We start from the raw sequence: 22,125 nt of genomic DNA on the forward strand, positions 1-22,125 counted from the left end.
GAGATTATAGATCTCTATTGGGATTCTGGTTATACAGAAATTTTTGGTTCATTTCACAGGAATAATATTCATCTTAATTAGCAAAAACAATTGATGGGCTTTTCTCTTTTTTCAAGAGGGAGTTCACTTGGTGTACTGATTACGAGTAGTAGATTATCTTGATAAATTAGAAGTTCTTGTCTTTCTGAGCAGCAGCTGAATATGTTAGCTGTCTTCAGCCTTGTAGCTTCTTTGTTAACATCACCTTGTTGAGACAGAATGACTTACTTGGTAAGTGGTTGACCTGATTTTTTGTCTGGCACCCTAACATTGCTGGGCATGATGCCAAGATGGATTCTGTAGCTATTTATGACTACATTCAAGGTTCTACTATGCAAATCACAACTATTAGCCAAAAAGCAGAGCAGATTTGATTCTAAATATTTCCATAGCTCACAAGGTCAAAGCATTTGTTTTCACAATTTTAAAATGTAGTGGTGTAAGTAATGATCAGTAATGCTTAAAGAGATTGTCACCTTTAACATTTTATTTAGACATTAAGACTGATTTAGGCAGTACATAAACATTTTTCCTCATGTGCTACGAAATAACTTGTATGGAGTTCAGGAAGAAGAGCTGAAATGAAAAAAAAATGTGTCTCATTTTATCTGTCTGTGACCAGCTTAGCCACACCATACAGAATTACAGTAAAGGAAAGTAAAACGAAGATGAACTGTGAAAAAACATCTTTGGAGAGTGCAGCCTTCCTCCGAGGTCACCCTGATGCAGCTGCCTGAGGGAATGGCACAGAAGGGCAAGGACCACAGTGTGGGCACATCCACATTGCCTGCACCTCCTTGCTGGGCCTGAAATCAGGCCTGAATCCCACACCAGTCCCTAGGCAAGCTGTATCACAATTACTTTTGCCAGACCTAAATTCATCCAGCATCTCTGGTGGACTGTGCTTGCAGGCAGGTGCAGGGCACAGTGGCCCCATAGATCTGTTCTTGCAGCACACATTGAATGGTGGTGCTGGACTTCAGCTTGGAGATTTCTGTGGGGTTTGGTGTCCTCCCCCTATTCCCATGACATTCAGCCCCCACTGAGACTGGAAAGTAAAAGTTGTGTAATTCAAAAGGAGATAGTGCTACAGAAGTTCCTTGGGACAGGTTTGCCATTTGCTCTGTGTGCTCTCCAGTGTCCATCCTGATTTGAATCCTTTGGTAGGCATTGCTATCATGCTGCAGAGAAGCTGTTTTGTCTCAGTTCTGTAAAGTAATAGTGAAAACATACTTACAAAACTAGCACTGGTATATGTTATGTAGTAAGAACTGTGTCTACAGAAAATTGAAATGTGATTTAAACACATATAAAAATGATTACTCGTAAGCAGAAATTGAAAAGAGGTTATGTGCACAAGTTGTTACAAGATGGATTTTAAAAAGACATATATCTCTACCATATCCTAATTTCCTGACAAACTTAACAAAAGCATTAATAAACCTTACACATGTATCAACAAACTTACCTATTAAAAATACTCAATTACAACATAATAATTCCATTCATCCAACACCTAAAGATTCTTCAGCAATATGATACAAACAAGCAATAGGTAATAAATAATATAGAATATAGAGGCATGGGCATAATGATAATATAGACTATATATAGTAGTCAATATAGTAAATTAGGATATTTCCTCTTAAAGAAAAGGAAAGCAGATATAAAACCAGGCAGAGTCTGTTTTTTGGTAGGGGTTTGGGCATACATTGGATTAGGTCCTCAGACAGAATCTGAGGTGGGAGCACATGTGCTTTCATCAGACAAGCATCCTTCACGTAACACCAAGGGTGAATAAAGGCTGCTTAATTTATTGATTGTAATATAGAATAATTAACAAGGCTGACCCACTGGTTCAGAGTATTTCTTTGACTAAAATAAAGGGTTAACATAAATAACCTAAATCAGTTAGTTGTTTTAAAAGTTTGCCTTGTCAGTCAGCAGTTTTCTTTATAGTTGTAAAAAAAAAAAGCATTTTTAAATATTCTATTGAAAAAGAATCTGAGTGTGAGTTAGCAGTGCCTGAGCATAGTTTTCATTTGTAAAATGCTTTTTATTCATCATCTGAGTTCCTAGGGTTATGGTGAAATAATGTTTTCCAGCAGAAGGGAAAGAATTACAGGAGAAATGTGAATGAGTGCAGAATAAGGCAAATTAAGATAAAGTAATTGGTCAAAGTCTGATTTCTTTGTTTTAGTTACCATCCACTCAGAGCAGGGCTCATTGATCTTAGTGGGGTTACTTCCTTTACAAACTGCAGGACTGAGAGTGTAGGACTTCCCTGAATCATCTGTCACAGTATAACCCCATAATTCTAACAAGGTGTGAAAGAGGCTTCCAACAAAGTAGGGAAGATATTTTAAAAAGGGACAAAAAAATGTAGGTTGAATTTGGAATATAGAGATTTTCCATTGAATTCATAGGATTTGTACAAAGAAGTGGAATTTGATCCTTATTAATACAATACAAAGCCTTGGCATTCATTCATTGTTAAACTTCTCTGCTTTAGCCAATTCTTTTTTAAAGAGTCCCTTTTCCAATGGGAGTCACAGAGCCCTGTGTTAAGGTAAACATTAGCAACTCTGTCCACAGGCAAACCTAAATAATACTCAAGAAACTAAATCCAAGACATTAGTGATAAAAATACTTAGCATGTGTTTGTTTCCTGGGAGCCTAGATGGAAATTGAATTCCGCTGAGCTGCACTCACACAGAACAGAATTCAATTAAAAAAAAATCCACCTGAATTCCATGCTGTGAAAAGCCCTTGCAAATTTATTTTAGGGACTTCGGGTGTGGAGCCTGGCCACAGTTTTATTTTATTTTTTAATGGAATCAGCCTTAATGTCTAAGGTTATTCTTTACTTGCCTCTGCTGAACAGTTTTCACATATAAGCCAATGGAGGACAACTCGTTATTAAAGAAGTCAGCAGGTGTCCTGTGCTCTGAAACATATTAAATAAAGAACTCAACGGGATCGTGTTGACTGTGAGCTCCACAAAGAAATTAAATAATGAAGACAGCAGCTCTTCAACGAAGCCAGGTTTTCATAAGTAAAAAAGTCTTGTCACAAGGTTGAAAGTTCTTCTACATGTTTCTACAGGAGTTTCTATTCTGGAATTTTCTGAAAATGGTCAGTCTATAGATGTGAGACACTAAAACTTTCTGACCAGAACCTTGTGCAATAGTGCAATAGAGAGTGATCAGAGTAGCGGGAACTGAATAGTCCAAATCTGTTCTTCTCTTTATAGTTCATTGTTCAACAAAAAAGCCATTGCAAAATGGCCTTGTTATCATTCTCAAGTTTGTTAAAATGTCTAATCCATGTCAATATTGATATGAAACACTCCTGCAAAATAAAAAAAAAAAAAAAAAAAAAAAAAAAAAAAAGACAAAACACAGGAAAGGGTCCATTGTATTTTTATTAAATATTTTTTTTCAAAGTATGAAGCCTTCCAGCTACAGAAACATTTAAAATAAAACCCTTTTCAATTTAAATGTATTTTTGGATAAGATAATTTTAAACCTTATTAGAAAGGTTAAGAACTAATATAAACACAATTTTGAACTTCCTATTTATTCTGAGTTGTTGAGTAATTGCACCAGACAACTGTTTTTAGAGTGGTCTTTAATATAAGGAATCACAAAATTTATTGGGTGTTAATGTATTAAAAATTCTGTCATGCAATAATTGTTTGAAGAAAATTGACAATTAAGAAACCTAACTAAGTTTCTTTTTGAAGAAAAATAAAACTTAATTTAATTCTCTTTGGAAAAATAAAAGTTGACTTCAATAGAAGTAGGTCTGGGCAACTCAGAGTTGATTGGAAAATAAATTATCCTAAGTGCATCCAGACTCACCAAGCATCTTTAAGAAACAGAGTGTTCATAATGAACCAAAGTCTTCTGACAGCTTAATATGACTTTAAAATAACTAATATGAAAAAAGATTGCAAAACCTTTGTTGACCAGGTGTTTTCCCTTTTTATCAATACAATATATTCCTATAATGGCCATCCCATGCTCTGTCATTAAAATGTGAGTTTTACTTTCAGGTGCTTTGTCTCAGACATATGGAATTCTCATCTGCAGTTTTTCCCTCCAGCCTCCCAAGTTAATCACTCAGGGCTTCTTGAAGAACAGTTTTCTGCAAACACAATTCCACAATCTGGGCCTCAGTGAGTTAGTATGAATTTATCAAAACAATTAAAAACTTTTCCAAAACTAATTTTAATACATCAGACATTTCCCTATATTTGTGATTTCTAAGTTAATGTTGTTGTTAGGAAAAAGTATTTTCAGGACTCTGGATATGGTCTTGGTTCAGCAGAAGTTTGCTGACCTAGACCCATATGTTTGCAGAAGAGGGGCCTCAGCTTAAGTTATGGGTGAAAAGTACAATGTTCTGATGGCCTGATGCCATTCATTCCTACCAATAATTTATTCCATATCCATATGCATTTTTCCAGGAAGGAAACAAACAATTCTCGAATACAAATTCTTCCCTAGACCCAAAGTTGAATTAATTAAAGTGTTTGCCAATCTCTTGTCATCAGCCTGATGCCTCGTGTGTGGGTAATTGTGTGTTTAACAGAAAAATTTCCCAGAAAGTTCAGAAGAAACCCCATTTGTCCAGTTATATGCACTTCAGCCTCAGTGTATGATGAAAAATATTTTCCCTACCATTTTTTCATTCCAGTCGCCATTGCCAGATGCCCCAGGAAAAAAAATCCATAGCGATCGTTGTAATTCCTTAACTGAGATTTGTGCACATGAATCTGCCTGGGTCAGGAATTCTGCCAGATCTCCATTGCAGCAAGCCAGGGCCCAGTGCAGGAACCCCTGTAAGGGGCCATGTGCTGGAGGGCCAGGGGGCTCTGCTGGACCCCACACCTGAGCCTGGAGCAGCAGCCAGGCTGGGCACTGGGCTTGCAGTGCCTGATGCTGCAATCCCACCTCCGACACAGACTAGGAGAGTGGGAGCTTACCCTTGGAGATGCCTTGAGTGAAGCCCAGGTGGCAATCCCTAAGTGTGTTGGAAGAGTGACCAAATAAATTGAATTCATTCAATCACTTCCAAGACATGTCAGCCTTGTGCAGCATTTTGATCCCGTGCTTGAGTAAATGTATGATTAAATTTTTATTAAAAGGCAATGCTCCTGTTTTAATGATAGGTAATTATATATAATTAAAATGAAAGGATTAATAATATTAAACATTTCATCAGAGGTAAAGATAAATATAAATACATATATTGTAGTATGATTTAATATGAGTGTATAATATTGAGCCCATATTATCTTCAATGCAGTATGTAAAATAAAAATGAATAAAATAAAACATGAAATAATATTATATTCCAGGCACTATGTAAAATAAATGTCTGGTTTATTACTTCTACCTTCATGAAATCCATTTGATTTTTGGAGTGCAATATGCAAAGAATAGTTTAAGTAGTTTTAAAAATTCTTATAAAAAGTCCCTATTAAATAGATGCATACACTTCCTTACTATGTCACCTTTCCCTGTGAAAAGTTAATTACAATGGTAAATGACCTACATTTTTGACCACAGAGTCATGGATTACAATTTGGAAATACCTCATTTCTAGCTAACATTGAACCCATACATCTTTGGAAGCCTAGCTTCTGATTTTCAGAATCTTTGAAACAGACCTTAAATATTCATACACAGGGTGTTCTTCCTGCATTGCTTATATCTGACAGATTTAATCTCATTTTGACTCTATTAATAAACTTTAGTGTTTAGTGTCACAACAACACAATTTGATCTCTACCCTTAGATACACCTTGTTTTAAACAATAATATTTATTCCAGGTGTAACTTCTGCCATGAGATACAGTGAATCTGTATCTCCAGGTGTAAAATGCTGTGAATAAACAGAAACACTGTTCTGTAAAATGCTATGTCTTAACATAGTGTAATAAGCTGAGAAATGTGTTAGCTTTTAAAATAATTCCTTTAAACTGTATAGTTTTAAATCACAGAGATGTTTTGGATTCTGCAAACTATAAGGAACTAGCATTTTTCTAACAAGATCTTAAGGCCCTCAAGAATTTTAAGGATTTTTTTGTAAACCTCAGTATGCATTTTTTTGCTAGATTTTGGCATTGTTTCACTGTAACTCCAGTACAACTCAATCAGTTTATTTTATAATTAAAAGCAAGGAAATAGTAACAAAAATACATAATGTATGGGACTCGTGTTTATAATAGAAACATCCATAAAGAAAGAAACATGTTCTGACTCTTCTCATTACCCCAAAGGGAATTGCATCTTTAATCACACAAAGCACAACAGCTTTCTAATTTTGTTTAAAGTGTTTCAGTACTTACAAAAACCAGATCAGGTTATTGTAAATCTAGAGCAAATTAGAATCATTGGCCTCTGCTCAGCTGTATTCAAGAATACTATGTAAATCATAAATTTAATGGCATACTGAGACACACATCTGTTTCCATTTTGTAGAAGTTAATAATCTAACTTCAGAGTATTTAAACATTACTTTCATTAACTGGAAAATTGTGAAAAATAGAGACTGCTGTAAGTCATGTGTTGCAGCATTATGCTCAGGGAAATACAAAAACTGCAAGTCTGTACAGTAAAGCCTAAGTTTCTAAGAGATGTGCCATTGTCTGTTTCATGACCTTGCAGCTCCTCTGTTTACCAGGGAAAACTTACACAAACAGAGCTGCACTGCTGAGTAGAATCTGCACCTGCACATAGGAGATTCCAGTTTGTATTTTTAGTAGCAAATGCCTTTCACAATAAGGAATACTTGGTGCCTGAATTCCCTAAACTTATATAGATAATGACCTAATGGCTTTTCCTATAGTTAGTATTCTAAATCAGGTAAATAACCTGCAGATCAATATACATATTGCAACTGATTTTATTTTTGACTTTAGAACTGGTAAAAACGCAGTGCTGAATAAATCAATTCCCAGTATACAGTTATTTTTATAAGATTTACTTTTTGGTCTAGTTTGTACTATGTCATATAAGTTGCTTCATAATAAAGTTCTTATTGAAAATTTTAATAATTTATTAATATCTTATGCTGTATCACAAATGAGGCATCATGCACAATTTATGTAATTTGAAAAGCACCAATTGTATGTGATTTGTTGGAGAGACACATCAGTATTTTCAACATTTTTTTGTTGTAAAGACAAAAGTTTTTATGTATAAAAATTATGTCACAAATGTAATTTCTAACAGATTTTTTCTCTTCAAATAATCTCTTTATTAAAAGACACCCAATCTTTGGGAAGTCAGGTGCCGTTTATGTGCCGTTACTCTTGTGCTAAAATTACCTGTGGTAGTAGATACTTTGCATTAGAGCTTAGGGTGCATAAAGCTGAATGGGATTTATGTAAATAACTATATGAATATGTATCCCACCTTTTACCAGTGCTAATTTCAATGAACTATATTTGAGAGGGAATTATATTAATATATACAACTGATAGGAAATTTGCACATTAATTTTACTGTCAACAAAAATTCTGATGAAAGCAAATTAATCTGACATAGCCATATAGAGAAACAACAGGAAGAGAAAACCAAAAGGCGAAACATGGTGCAATGCAAATTAGTGGTTTATTCTTCAGTAATATTCAGTGCTTGCATATGCAGAAAATTCTGCCATTCCTGTGTAAATGCATATGAGGCTATCACTTTGCTTTCCAACACTGTCATAAAAATTTAAGTGCCTTAATGATATATTAAATGTAGTATTGTGATTTACCAGATATAATACAAAAAGATCATATTTTGGTGCTGAGTAGTCAACAAACAGCAGCCTGTGCTCACAGTGAGGTGAAGAATAGCATTTTACTTATTGAATACATTTTATTATTTATAATTAGCAGTAGTACTAAGCAGTCAATCGATGTTCCTCAAAACTGAGCATGGTACTAATGTCATTCTTAGACTGCAGTGTTTTTAGGAAGGCGTAGCCATACCTTCAATCAGATCCAAGTCTATTTGTCAAAAACACTGAGGTCTGTCAAAAGTAAATGATCATTTAATTAAAGAAAAAAAAGGTGGAATATCTTTGATCCCTATATTTAGTGATATTAATTCGCTGTGCTGCAGGTGTTTGTAATATATAACAAATCATTACCCAAGCAGAGGCTTTTCCAGGCGGTTTCAGTGAAGGAAAACGACTGTTCTTTACAGCTGCCAGAGTTACACCTGGCAATGTAACACAAGCACAACAAAATGTGAACTAGAAGATGTAAGCCTGGGAACAAATCTGGGTCTCCCTCTCCATGCTCTGCTCGTGTCAGCTGAGATGGATTGCAAAGCAGTGCCGCTGTACGGAGTTGATGGGGAGGGGAGGGGGACTGAATTTGCTGCTGTGTCTGGGCTCTCTGACCAGTGATCCATGATGCATCTCTGGTATCTGCTCCAGAGGGAGCCAATCACATAACTTTCACCATTTCAATGGCAATCAGTAACAAGAGGAAAAAATCTAATCTTATGAAAAATATAAGGTACCAAGTCTTTGTGTTAAACCACACAACAAAATCAAAGCAAGTATAACCAATCAACTGAGGTTAAAGCACTTCCAGACTGGCATGAGGAACTGATGGGTAGAATCAGATAACTGTATGTAAAGCACAACTAAAAACTGCCTTGATTAAAGCTACCAATTGAAAATTCTAAATTAAAAACTGAACATTTGCTCTAACAGAATAACGTGTATTGAGACATGGGGAAAACAGCAAAAGGGAGCTGAAATATGCAAGTTTGGAAGCAAATATGTCTGTCATGCCCCATCTTTTTGGTAAGGGAAACTTGAAAGTTGCAATCATGAGGTGAGGAAGTCCCAGTGGGAGGTTCTTTTCTGTTCATGATTGATTGTAAGCACCCTGTCCTTTCCTGTTCATAACCTATTACTGTATCTCTCAACTTGATTATTATGACTATGGACCAGGTTTTCATGTAGGTAATATATAGAATTTCTGCAACTTGATTCCTAAAGAGAAACATGGAAAGAATTTAAGCCATTAAGTTTAAAGACTACTCTGCCTAAATGCTGCCTACCTGGGGAAGATGTCTATGCTCAACAGGCACTTCCATGTTTTTCATATCACGTTTTCCTGCAGCTGTGATACTCATCATGCCAAATACTGCTTCAGTCAAGATAAACCAGACTAGGGAGATCTGCACCTATATTGTTGCTAAGGTTCTGTGTAAAACAAAGCTGAGCAGTTGAAGGTGGCAGTCAGACTCTAAGAGCATCTGACACCCATGAATGCAGTTAGTCTGCCACTAAACCCAGCAGCAGTCGTCCCTTTCTTTTAAAGGTGTAGCTTTAGTCTACAACTAGCATTTAGAGACTTGTCCAGTGCATGAAACAGGGTCAGTTCTCTCCTCTGATTGAAGGGTTTCAAATGCACATTTCTCACCAGCTAAACAATTCTCTAACCCACAACCTGATTGGAGATGGAAATGTTCTCCACTTCTGTTGAAGTCTTGCACCAGGCAGAAAATTATTCATGATTCACTGTACTAGAAAATGAGAACACCAGAGGGAACATGACTCTGTAGTTTAATGATTTGGGCAATCAACCAAAATGGGGAGACCTCAGTTCTGGTTGGTGGTCCAAGAATTTGATGCCTTTTTTCCATAACTTCTCAAGAATGTAAATTTAACCCTACCCCTAATGTAGGCACCTAAATCTTTATGGGTCTGTAAAGCTGTTCACATCTCCTAAATGAGAGGTCTGTTCCATAAAGAATATGGATTTTAACAGTGAAGATTAAGGAGGTGTTTGGCCAAGAAGAGACAAGCCTTCATGGATTCGTATTTCCAAATGCAATTGTTTGCCTTTGAATTCTTTACCTTTCTTGCATTTCCTTTCATTTTGTGATACAGAAGCAATTGAAGAGTGGCCAGAAATCTAGGTAATATGATACATAAAAGCACTGTGTAATAAATATAAGTTAGAGATTGGAGTCCAGATGCAATTGGAATTTGATAAAGCAAATTATTGCCATTCTTTTATATTGACCAGGAGGGTTGCAAGAGGTAAGAGGGGATGATGAGAATATGCTGAGACCACCACACATGCCAGTGTGAGTCATGGGGTACTTCTCTCACTCAAATTACAGAGATTGAGCAAAGTCATAGCAAATTGTACAATATAGTTGTGTAAGGGGGAGGAGGAGAAGGAGCTCCCTGCCTGTCAAGCAAAACTGTATTTATTTTAAATAGAAAAATCTGTGTAATTTCTTAGCATTCTCTTGGGCTTCTGTCCATAAAAAAAACTAAAACAAGACATTTTTTTGCTGCCCAAATGCAGAATGCGTGCCTGTGCAGATATAGCAGTTGGAGAAAAGGGAACCTAGAATGTGCAAACCTATTTGGAGAATTGGGATCTCATGACATATCTCCTTCCCCAAAAGCTCAGCACTGCAGTTCCTTTCCTGGTATGATCATTTAAGCTTCAGTGCTGAGCTTTTCATATGAAAACAGGGAATTGCATTCATTTCTTTTTTAAGTGTGCCTTGCTATGTTACTCCTAACAGGTCAGTCTTGAAAACTCTTTGGCCTTTGTAAATGCCTGCAGCATTAAACTGTAAACTTTTCTCCACCAACATATATCCAAAATACCTGAATTCCAAATAAATGTATTTCTTCAGTGACACTGAGCTCCACTGTTCCCCCTAATTTACCTCAGAGAGCGGAGAAGTAACTAAAAAATATGGCATTAAAAACTGCATCTAAATACACTGGAAAAATCATATTGATCTCTTCTAATTCATTAATGTGAGAGAAAAATTCTGTTTCAGAATACGAGTTAATATGGCATACACATGCTTTTGTTTCATAGCTGCATTTTCTCTGAACAAGGTTGTTTCTAATATTACTTAATTAAACAAAATTAAATTAATTTCTAAGAAACAAGAGAAAACAGCTTTGTTGAATAAAATTATCTTCATTTTCTTGAAGCTATTTAAATTAAAAACATGCATCTCTACAGTTGGAAAAAAACCATCCATGGTTAAAATGTTTGAAGCCCATCAATCTCTTTAACCACACAGCTAATGTGTTCCTTCTGTTTTCTTTGAATGAAATCACCATGAGTGGTTAGATGTTGATTTAACATAAAGCAAGTGGAAATGGGTGTTTCCTTAGTCATGTGTAGAATTTATTTTTAAAAACAATTAGCAAGTGTTATGAATAAGTCAATGATTTTGTCATTTCTTAAATAATGATATAGATTATGAGTCATTAAAATTGATTACTGAAGTAAACTATGCAAAATGCAAATTCATATTACATTTATTTGTTAGAAACAGCTGCAGAATTCTCTTATTTTATTGATGGCTTTCATTTTTTTTCCCCCAAGTGACACTAAAATCAATTACTTAGTTTAAAAGACCGGTAATTGTCAAGATATATTTCCAAACTTTTAAGGCAATACATTGGATATTTCCTATTATGGGTTGTATCACTCACAGTTTATTTATATGAATTTGCCTGCAAAATTAATTGGGGATTTTCCTAAATGAAACAAGCAAAATTTTCTCCTCTCTGTTTTATGTTAAAATGGTAAAATCATGTAATGGTTTGTTACTTTTCCATGGGAAAAAAATGAAGTCTTTACATCATACCAATTAAACCGTGTCTTTATAGCAGTGCACCAATTTTAGCTGATAATAATGCATACCTGTATTTACTACCACTTCTGTCAGTCTTTGCCAACATTACATCTAATTACAGGTTCATTGATACGTTATTCACAAGAGTACAGACAGATAAGAGGAAATGTCAGTCGCTAGTTTTTAAAGTTCAGTCATAAAACTCCAGTAATAAAAAATAGGCTGCATAAAATCTGTGTAAACCATTACTCATGGGGGAACTGACACTTAGGGCAGTACAAAATATTATTTATCAAGGTACTGAAACATTTTAAATTAACCTTTTTAAGAATAGGCAGATATAAAATGCAATTCTATGACCAAAAAAAAAAAAAAAAAAAAAAAAGCTAAAGCAGCCTATAAGATCATATTACAGACATCATGATTTGGCCAATTTTTGCCACAAGTTAAATCATCTTTCTCAGATGCATCTCTTTCAAGTACACAGATGACAGTTCAATCTTTTCCAGTTGTTACTGTCCTACATGTGGTCCCTGGAAATGCTAATTGATGCACAATTGTTGTGATTATTTTAAAAATTTCTATGGATCTGTTTTTTAGTTTTTCAAGGATATCATCCCACAGATTAATGAAAGTAACTGGAGAGCAGGACACACAGAATATACACCTTAACATGAAATATTACAAATTTAACATAAGTTGAAGAGTGGGGATAAAATATCACAAAATATTTTGATAAGAATTTACACATTTCTTATTGTGTTTTCAAGCTAGATTTTTTACACTGTTGCAGCAAAGCAAGATTTTAAGGAAAATATACTTGTCTTTTCTTGTCTGTATGGAATAAGATTCATATTTATAGGGATATGTCAAAAAGCAAATAGTAGGAAGTCATAATGGTGGAAAATGGATTTGTTATAATTCCTTCTTACATATTAATATTCAAATCTGGCAATAGTTGTGGCTGAGTAAAAACTAAAGGATCAGATTTACGTATGCTGTGAGTACATGTGTGTACAATTTTTCTTTTAAAGGAACATATGCTGATTCATGTGAAGTAAAATTAATCATTTGAATAATAGTATTAAACTTGCCAAAACAATATACACCTCTGCCAGGTATTCTTATATCTTAATGCAGTTTTAATGAGAATTAATGGAAACATGTGTTTTTGAAACAAATGCTAAAAGGTCTCTGCATTTTTAGCAATTGTTTAAAACTGTTTTACAGCTTGCCATTGTAAAAGAGTTGTAAAACTCCATCTCTGCATGTAGAAAGAAATATGATTCCAGAAGTTTTTGATGAAAAGAGAAAAAATGAACTTCAGTCCTACATTTGAATCCACATAGGTGAATTCACTTTGACTTCTGCAAATATTAGCACAAAGCCTAGTTCTGCAGTTCTTTTCAATCTTTTTGTAGGCAGAAAAAAAATTAGAGAACCCAACAGAGTTTTTTTTTGTTGCAAACAGAAGAACTTCTCTCTCTCATGTCCTCTCAAAGGAAAACCATCAACCCTAGATAATTCTTGTATTATCGACAGTTTTCTGGCTAAATCCTGTTCTCATCAACTAAGCAAAAGTCTGTTAGCTCAGGGGTATCACTGCTTATTTGCAATTACATGAAAGAAAGAAAAGAAAGAAAAGAAAGAAAAGAAAGAAAGAGAGAAAGAGAAAGCAGGACTTGTTAATGATAAAATTTAAAACTTTGGTAAAATCATAGCAAGTCAATATGTTTATCTTTGTATTTCTATGAGCCTCTTTTTAAGCATGGTTCTGTTACAGATGCATCCAGACCTTTAAATGAAAATCAGCTTCTAATAAAATACATTAAAATGCCTGTATAATTTAATTCCACTAGAAATGCATAAGGGGTTATTTGGGGTTTATACAGGTGTTTATAAGGATAGCAAGAAAGGGCAATTGGATATATTAGGAATACACCAAGAATTTAATAGAGACTCTGCCCTTTTGCTATATGTTGCTCTCACAGAAACCCATACTTTAAACTATATATAGTAGGTATAAAAGTGTTACATAGACAGATGATCTGTCCTTCCATTCTGTTTGAGACATTTGAGCTTTAGCCCAGTTGAAATTGGCCTCAGGAAGGTGCACTGCTTACGATGGCAGAACTCTTCCTTTGTCCTAAAAGCTTGGGATTGTTCTTCCACTTCCCAGACACCCTGAACTGAGGAAGGTCAGCATGTCTATGGCATGTCCATATTTCAGTGACTTCTAGATATCCACCCCCAAGATTTTTGCTAGCATTGTTGAAAGTTTAATGTGGTTTTGAAGAGCCCTGGACCAGCCCTATGGTTCTCAGTACTCCATATTGCAAGGTTTTCAAGATCCAGTCTCCTTTTATCATGTCATGTTTTTCTTGATACATGCTACAATTTCTGAACACTAATTGCACAGGTATGCAGAGACATCAAAATGATTAAGTAAAAAAATAAATCATTACCATTAACAAAGGTAATGATCCTGATTGTAAGTGTTGTACTCTGGATTGTCAATGTGCTTTGGACCTGAAACAGTTGATCAAGCCCCAAGTGGTCCGGCCTAGTACATGTGATTTCGTGAGTAGAGGCAGCTGAGAGGATTTCATTTCAGTGCTGCAGCGAGGGAGGGGAACGGCTAAAATCCCCCAAACAAAGGGAGGGGGCAGTTATCAGGTCAAGTCTGAGCTGCTTTGACCGCGGCTGTCGCTCCCTCCGGTCACCGCAGCCCCGGGCGGGCGCGGAGCGTGGGACGCACGCACGGCCCTCGCCCCCCGCTGGCACCGGCCCCGCCGCTCTCCCCGCTGGCACCGGCCCTCGCTAATGCCCAGCTGCTTCTCCCTGACCTTGAGAGCTGGGAATTGCCCATGTTGCACATCCTGAAAGGTCAGAGCGGATTCTCAGTGTTTTGCATCCATACAGACGAGAAACACAAACCCTGCAATACCAGATCTGATTTCTAAGAGCGGATTTTTTTGGGAAAATGCAACAACGCTACTAGACTGCGTTTTGTATCCGAGCACACCAGTGAGTCAACTGAGTATCCTTTAAATCGTTTCCAAGTGCTGTTTACCCTGCCCTGACATGTTTTCCCTAACGCATCGCTGTGCCTCGGCGCGCCGTCCCTGCCGGGCAGAAGCCGGGCCATGTCAGTGCGAAGGAAAGAAGGAAAGGACCAGCGGAGCCGTGAAGGCGCTGGGGTGCCGGGACCCCGCGTCTTCCCGCCCTGGCTGCCCTCTCTCGCTGCTCGCCCAGCCGGTGAACGATTTTTGGGTGATGCCGGGGAAGGGGAGGCGGGGAACAGACTCTGCGGTGCGGAGAGCCGGCCCGGCGCGGCGAGCCCAGCCGGCCGGGCAGCTCCGCTCGGGCCCTCGCACCAGGCGGGGTGCGCGGCATCGCTGCGCGGTCGGGTACGGGCACGAAGGTGCGGCGGGGACGCCTCCGGCCGGCCGGCCTGCGCGCCTGCAGCCGCCGGGGAGGCAGAGGGAGGGGGTGGCGGCAGGCCCGAGGCCCCAGGCCCGGCCAGCGCCGGGGCCCGAGGCGCCGGGCAGGGGCGCCCAGCGGCTCCGCGGCGGCGGGCGAGCGGCTCCGCGGCGGTGCGCGCCCCTCGGCATCCGCGGCGGTGGCGCGGGCAGCGGCAGCGCGCAGCCGGTCTTCGCGGCCTCCGGTGCCGAGCGGCCGCTATTTAGCCCTCAGCCCCTCCATCCCCCGCTTCAAATGAATGAAGGGCGGGAGGGGAACTGAAAAAAGACAGGAAGGGGGAGATTTTTGTCCTTCGCCGATGCCGCTCTACGTGATAATATGTTTATATGATTAGCTGAGCCCAGGGGTGGGAGCGCAGGGAGAAGGGGTGGAGATTGGAGGGGGAGGAGGCTGGAGGTGACTCCAGTTCAGAGCCGGCAGAGTCCGTGTCAGGACTTGGCGCTCCCCAGCCGCAGACGGAGCGGTGCACGAGCACGGAGAGGCTGCCATACATTCATTGGGATTTTTTTTTTTTTTTTTTTGGTGTGTATGTATTGCGTTTTTCCCATTACCGCGCGCGTTACTTGCTCAGCGCCCGATCTCCAGTCGTTGGCGGGGCAGCAGCACAGGGAGGAAGAGGAGAAAATCTGAGGAGGGGCCGGCCCCGCACTCCGCCAGAGGCCAGAATGTCATCCCGGGAGATGTGAATCCGGTCGGTGCGAGCGACAGAGACACGGAGGAGGGGGTCCATTGTAACATTCGAGTTGTTCCCCGCTGCCCCAGCTGCTGGCATCGCCTCCTGATCGCCTCAAAGAAGGGACTCCCGAGGCTGGGCACACACACTGCACTGCGCCCGTCCTCCTCTCCATTTCGGCTTTTTTTTTTTTTTTAATTTTTTTTTACTGAATTTATTTCTTGTGTGCGTGCGTGCGGGAGCCTGGCTGCATCGCGCTTTTGCTGCGGAGCGGAGTGTGGGGAACTGCAGGAAAATGTTGACTTAGACCTAGAAGAGCCTCCCGGCCGGCTGCGTGGAGAAGAAGCCGCCCCTGCTCTGCGCTGCCCCAGCCCTCCGAGCCGCAGCGCCGGCTGCCGCCCGCTCCCGCCCCAGCCCACCGCCCGCCCGCCCGCTCCCGCGCCGCCGCCGGGGCCCCGGGACTAACTCCGCCGCGATCTCCCGCAGCCCCGCGCTCGGCGGGCTGACCCGGACCGCGGGTCCCGCCGGGGACACAGACCCCGGCCCGCCTTCGGCTCCCAGACATAGGTAAGCGGAGCCCCGCGCTGCAGCCTCGCCGCGCGTTCCTGCCGGCGCCTGCTCCCTGACTCCTGGATGTTCCCCTGCCGAGCCGCCGGCTGGGATGCACTTACTTTAGGGTCTGCCTCGCCTGGCCGCTGCCGCGGGGCCGCCTCCGGCGGAGCGGTGTGCCCCGCGGTGAGCCCGCGGCTCCGGGCGCGGGCAGCGCGGCGGCGCCGCTGCTCCGCACGGCCGCGCTCCGCCCGCGCGGAACGGCCGCGCTCCGCCGCCGCCCCCCCGCGCCCTGCGGAGGGACCTGCGGCAGCCGCGGCCGCCCCGCCCGCCGCCGCTGGCCGCCCCGCCGAGCGCGGGGGCTGCGGGCCGGGTCCGCCCGCCGAGCAGGCCCGGTGCTCCGCGGCGCGCCCCGCGCAGCGCGCAAAGTTGCAGCCGTTCGCTAAATAATTACCTGTTGCGGGTGTATTTGTGTAACTCTGCCGAGCGCCCGACTCCCAGACCGTGCGGGGTGGGGGGTGCCTGTGGGAAGAGGAATAAATTACCCTTTGTCGGCTGTGGGGTGAGAACAACTTTTTCTTTTTTCTTTTTCTTGTTTTTTTTCTTTTTATTTCTATTTATTTTCACATGTAGAAATCTGGGGCCATCTGGAGACAGAAAACAGTGTGTCATGAGGCACCGTTGCTGTGTCTGGCTCTAAAAATAACATCTTGTTGTTAGTCTGCGCCGGCCCTGCTGGGATTTGAGCGCGGTTTGTCAGAAAGTAAAGAGCTCTGCTGGTGCTCAGGTGTGTTTTCTTTGCCCAGAAATGCCCCTGTGCGCGACGGAAGGAATCCTGCGGAACAAATGTTCTGCTGTTTGGCTTCCTCAGACGCCCCGGCTCCCTCCTTTTGTTGCTTGCCACGAAAAGAGGTGCCATTTCGCATCATTCTGCAGAAATTGTTTGAATTAATGCAAGTGTGAATTCTTACCGTTTGAAGGAGGGTATTAGCATATCAAAGGTTTCTTAGCTCCGGCTCAATTGAGAAAACTTCAGCTTGTCTTCCATTTGCTTCCAAGAAGAGGCCCAAAGGGCAGTGGGAATTGTAAAGGGGTAAAATGGGGAGGTGGATTTGGGTTATGTTTCTGAACTTTTGCTGTTTTGCAATTATGGGAGTGAAAAACAAGGTCCCTCCGCTGCAGAGCCCTTGCAAGCGCTCGGACAATTACACTCTATTGATTAATGGTTTGTTCCGAGCAAAAAAAATAGTGACCTTTTATGACAGGCACTGTGGCGTGGTTTCTGATTCCTCCTCTCTGGGAGGGGGATTTAGAAAGTGCTTTCTCCCGCGCTCTTGCTCTGGTATGGCCTACATGTTACTGTGTGGAGGAATGAATGGAGAAGACCTTCTAATTACTTCAGAAAACAAATGAAATCTTGTAATAAAATACTCCTTGGTTCCAGGCCTTTGAAACAAATATGCTTCCTTCCTTAATGGGTGGGTAGGCTGGAATAATAGATATTTTTATGGAGAGTTTTAAAAGAAGGTTTTATCACCACCAGCCATATGCTTCCATTTCCTTTTCATTCTAGAAAAAGTGAAAATGAGTAATTCTTGTAATCTCATTTAATCAGTGATACTGTGTTTACAAAGATAACCTAATTTGTGGTTAGTATTACCCTATAATAAATAATTCTCAACCAGCTATGGCAGGCGTGCTGTTTTGGTGGCTGTGTAGAACACGTATCGCATTGCAAGTTGTTTTACGAGACTACATATTCATAGTTTTTTCTTTTTTTGTTAGTATTTTCTTGAGTTTGAAAGGGGATGTGGCCTGGCCTACCCTTTTATTACCTTTGCAAATCAATATTCATAATCCAGCAACCCAAAAGCCAAGCAAAATCCAGTTATCTATCAATAAGTTGGGACCTTTTCCAGGGACCAGATGTTTCTTGGTAACTGTATTCTGGTTTATATCTCTGGCAAATAAGAACTTCCTAAATTTTCCTTGCCTATTGCTTCTTCCCAAACCTTTTACTTGAATGATACAGATACTAAAACAGGTATTTTTTGTTTTTAAAAAGTTGGTTTAAGTCACTGATATGTAACATTTGGTCTGTTGTTTGGGTGGGTTTGTTTGTTTTATATTTTTTTTTCTTCTGATTCATCATTTGGGGGCTGTTTCTTTTACTGCCATGAAAGTGATGTGCCTTTAGAGTAGGATATTCAATTTCAGGCTTCAATTTCCTTTCATGTAGTGAAGAAACTGAGCATATATGGTATGTCTTGGTAAAAAACACTGCAGTTGATCAAGTATTCTGTTATTCTTAGATGGACACGGCTATTTGGGCATTTTGTAAATAGATGTATTTAGTGGTCCTAAAATTAGATAATTACTTTCAGGTAATTTCAAACACTTTATTTACCTAATGTCTTCAGCTGTCTGAAGTAGTACCTTTTGGTGGTGTAAAGGGAACATATTGATGTAATTGCCATTATCACACTTAAGTTGCTGTTAACTAGTCTGCTTTGAATGCAGAGGGCTATAAAGAAAGCGCATTATCCTTTCAGCTATTAGGGATAATCTAAAAATTCTCTTGGAAATGTTGCACTTTGGTTTATGCAACGGCAACCCCAAATTCGACAAATCTCTAAAGGAAAAAAGTAGTAAAAAGAAGGTTTTCAACATTCAGATGACAAAATTGGACCACTTGGAGAAAAATTAATGTGCTGCAGCAGCACTTCAGCTGCCATTTTCAATCACTGTGGGTTACTATGTGTTGGCAACAGTAAAAAAAGCATAGACGTTCAGATAGCTCAGGGAGCTGGTAGATGGGGGAATCAGGATGTTGAATCATGTGGGGTAGAGCAAACCAATTACTTCAGGTTTTGACTTGAGAATTTCCAGTAAACATTTTTTTTTCTGACTTTTGGCTCCCCTGCTCATTAATAGACCAACATCAAAGCAGGCAACCAAACTTCCAAATGTTATAAAAACTAATGTAAAGATACAGATCTCACATGTAGTCTTGCAAGTCTTAATTTAAAACAAGCAGTTGGAGTTTTTATTGCTGCAATTTTCACAATCAGCAGAGACATTAACACCAGGCTTCTGGGTGTTTCCCTTCTTAAAATGAGCAAGAGGAAGGCTTTAAAAAAACCAAAGTGTGCTTCGTTACTTCTTATTTGATCACTTCAGAAGCTTTCTCAATGTTTTATTTATCTCTTACCACTTTGAATGTGTAAAGTCAGGAGAGGGGGTTACTCAGGAATCCCAGTCTCTAGTAAGGAAGCACCTTATTAAAGTTTAAATAAGCAAGGTAGTATAGTCTTAGGAGTTTGTAGTCTTTATGGTTAATAGTATGTAATAATATGGTTGGTTTTATTCTGGAAATGTGATATGTAGACATGGCATTTTGATGAATAGATATTTTTTAAATGAGAATAGTTGTGGTGAAGAAAATTTCCTACAGGTTTGAATTACAGCTTTTTTAAAAGTCAATAATTTTCACTTAAATATTTTGGAGAGAGAAATCTCTAATTAAGCAAAATATTTATCAAAGGCTTATTTGAAATACATTTTCTAGATAGTGTGTCATAAATTCATATAAATTGTAATAGCCATACAATAGAAAGCATTCCATGACATCATAAGTTTTTACTGAAATTTGACTTAAAGTTTATGTATTTCCAAGCCCTTGCTAATCCTCTGTCCACCCAAAACGTTGACATGCCTCTAAGAAAATACTGTTACCTTGTACTGTGGCTCCTGCTGGGAATTGTGCCATGCCTAATACTAGTGACAAATAACCTACCAGTAACACTTTCTATCAAAATATACTCTGGGATTCCTCTGCATTTCCATTAAGGAATATCTGTGGAAGACTGATTATACAGGAACTGGAAGAAGCAAATAGTGATTTTACCTAGTCAGCTGCAAGTGAAGAAGTTACACTACGTGTGGTGTGTAGTGGAAGTCATATCCATGCACAGGTAGACAAGCAGTCAGTTATGAACCAAGACAGTTCAGAGCACAGGATAAGGAAATTTGTAGTCAGTCACCTTACTTGGAGATGTCATATTAAACAGACTCTTTCAAAGCATTTTTTAGGATTGATGTTTTTGATGTACAAAAGTGATGTGAAATTGCGAGAAATTTGCCTCTTTAAGTATTTATGTGCAGCTTTTAAACTTAAAAGCTGGCTATTATTTCTAAAAACACCCTCTGCTTGAAACAGGTAAAAAATTTTAACCAACATGGTTGTAATTGGATGTTCAAGAAAAATGGAAAAACAAAAAACTATTTTAAGGCCATTCTCAATTCTGTTAACAATCGTGTTTAATATTAAAATAGTTTTCAAAGATAGCTGCATTTTTTTTCCAACAGTTTTTAAAATAAAAGTAGCAGGTGGTTCTGGAATATTGAGGACATATATACCTGGTGTACAAAATACTTGGGGTCTTTATTTAGCAAATAAGATTCCTTTTAACATTCTTCATCTAAAAGGTGAAAGATGACAGGCTTAAAGCCCTCTTCAGCAGGTAATTTTCTAGGAGTTCATGTTTCTTTCAGCCTGTAATACACGAGATGTGTTTCTGCAGCATGGGCTGGGAAGATTGTGTCGCTTAATATCAGCAATTTAGTTATAGAAATACACTTGCTTAGTGAGTGCTATGATCTGGCAGCATTCTCTAGATGCAAACTGATAGTTAACTAGAAATTGATTCCAAAGCGAGGAAGGAAAAAAGTCTTCAAATTCAGAATCGTAGCACCTCCAAGTTATGGATTGTTACATTAAATGGAGCATTTTATGGGTTTTAGAAGAATGTGTAATATGCATATGCCATGAATTCATTCTTTCTGATTTTCATGAGGTACTCTAATGATTCAACCAACCAACTCTAGCTTGCCATTTACCCAAATTATTTAGAAATGCCACATAGTAAAAAGCATTGCAGCCTGACTGAAGCAAGCACAGTGCTCAACACCTGCAGGTAGAGTGCAGTCTCTAGCAAAATGCTGTTGATTGTTACTCTGGTGCAGAGCAAGCTTAAATACAGTTTGCTCAATTACAACAAAAATGCTTTTTTATGAGTAAGATATTCCATGTTTGGGGAATGCTTTGTGTGTTGTCTGCTAAGTAAAGCCCCATCACACTCGTATATGTTCGTTCAATTATCAGAGCAGCTAAGAGGAGGGAAAAAAATCAATTTACCCTGAAAAGCACGAGAAATAAGATAATCTTGGCTAGTAAGAACTTGCCAGTACTGTCTAAATTGCTTAATATTATTAAATGTTGCTATTTTTCATGTTCAGTAAGAAGGATATTGACTATTCTACATGTCCAGGTCTGCTGTTGGTCATTTCTTTAGGAGGTATAAGCATGCCTTATTTTTATTCCTACAATAGCAGTTACCGATAAATCGGAGGATCTAACAATAACTTTATAAAATAGATGGAATAATACCATTCACTGGAGAAATAGTATTTACTTGAGATAAGTGATAACAACTAGTTTTTTTCACTTGTTGTTCTCATAGCAGACAAATGTAAATACCTTAGCAGACATTTCAGAGTGAAAGGCAAGAGATAAAATGTAATTACTTTTCAGGGTGGCTCTGACGATGCCCATGTTCTTGTCTGTAACAAAAAAAAAATATTGCTCATCACCTCAGAATATGAAGGCCATTGTTACTTCTCAATATAAAAATATTTTCTGATTTCTAATGTTGACCTCAGTATTCATCTTTAGCTCTT

At 39.3% G+C, this 22,125-nt stretch overlaps 1 protein-coding gene and 1 long non-coding RNA gene across 14 annotated transcripts in view; one reads left to right on the forward strand and one right to left on the reverse strand.

Annotated features, from left to right (window-relative positions):
- The window catches only part of ADGRL2 (adhesion G protein-coupled receptor L2), a 387,495-nt gene that overhangs the window by 213,876 nt on the left and 151,494 nt on the right, over positions 1 to 22,125 (forward strand). The window contains exon 1 of one of the 13 annotated variants that reach the window (XM_050977758.1): positions 14,624 to 14,939. The exons of 10 other annotated variants lie outside the window; for them this stretch is intronic. The gene's annotated coding sequence lies outside the window, so the exon portion shown is untranslated. Of the gene's footprint in view, positions 1 to 14,623; positions 14,940 to 16,296; positions 16,405 to 16,927; positions 16,949 to 22,125 lie in introns of those variants that run through there. 2 more of the 13 variants (XM_050977759.1, XM_050977760.1) reach the window with 2 other exon arrangements.
- LOC108961784 (uncharacterized) lies at positions 505 to 16,895 on the reverse strand. Its single transcript, XR_001990157.3, has 2 exons — positions 16,841 to 16,895; positions 505 to 1,247 (listed from the first exon to the last, which is right to left on the reverse strand). It is a non-coding gene; the product is annotated as an uncharacterized LOC108961784 (long non-coding RNA).

The sequence above is a fragment of the Serinus canaria genome, chromosome 8 (genome assembly GCF_022539315.1).
Source record: "Serinus canaria isolate serCan28SL12 chromosome 8, serCan2020, whole genome shotgun sequence".
NCBI lineage: Eukaryota > Metazoa > Chordata > Aves > Passeriformes > Fringillidae > Serinus > Serinus canaria.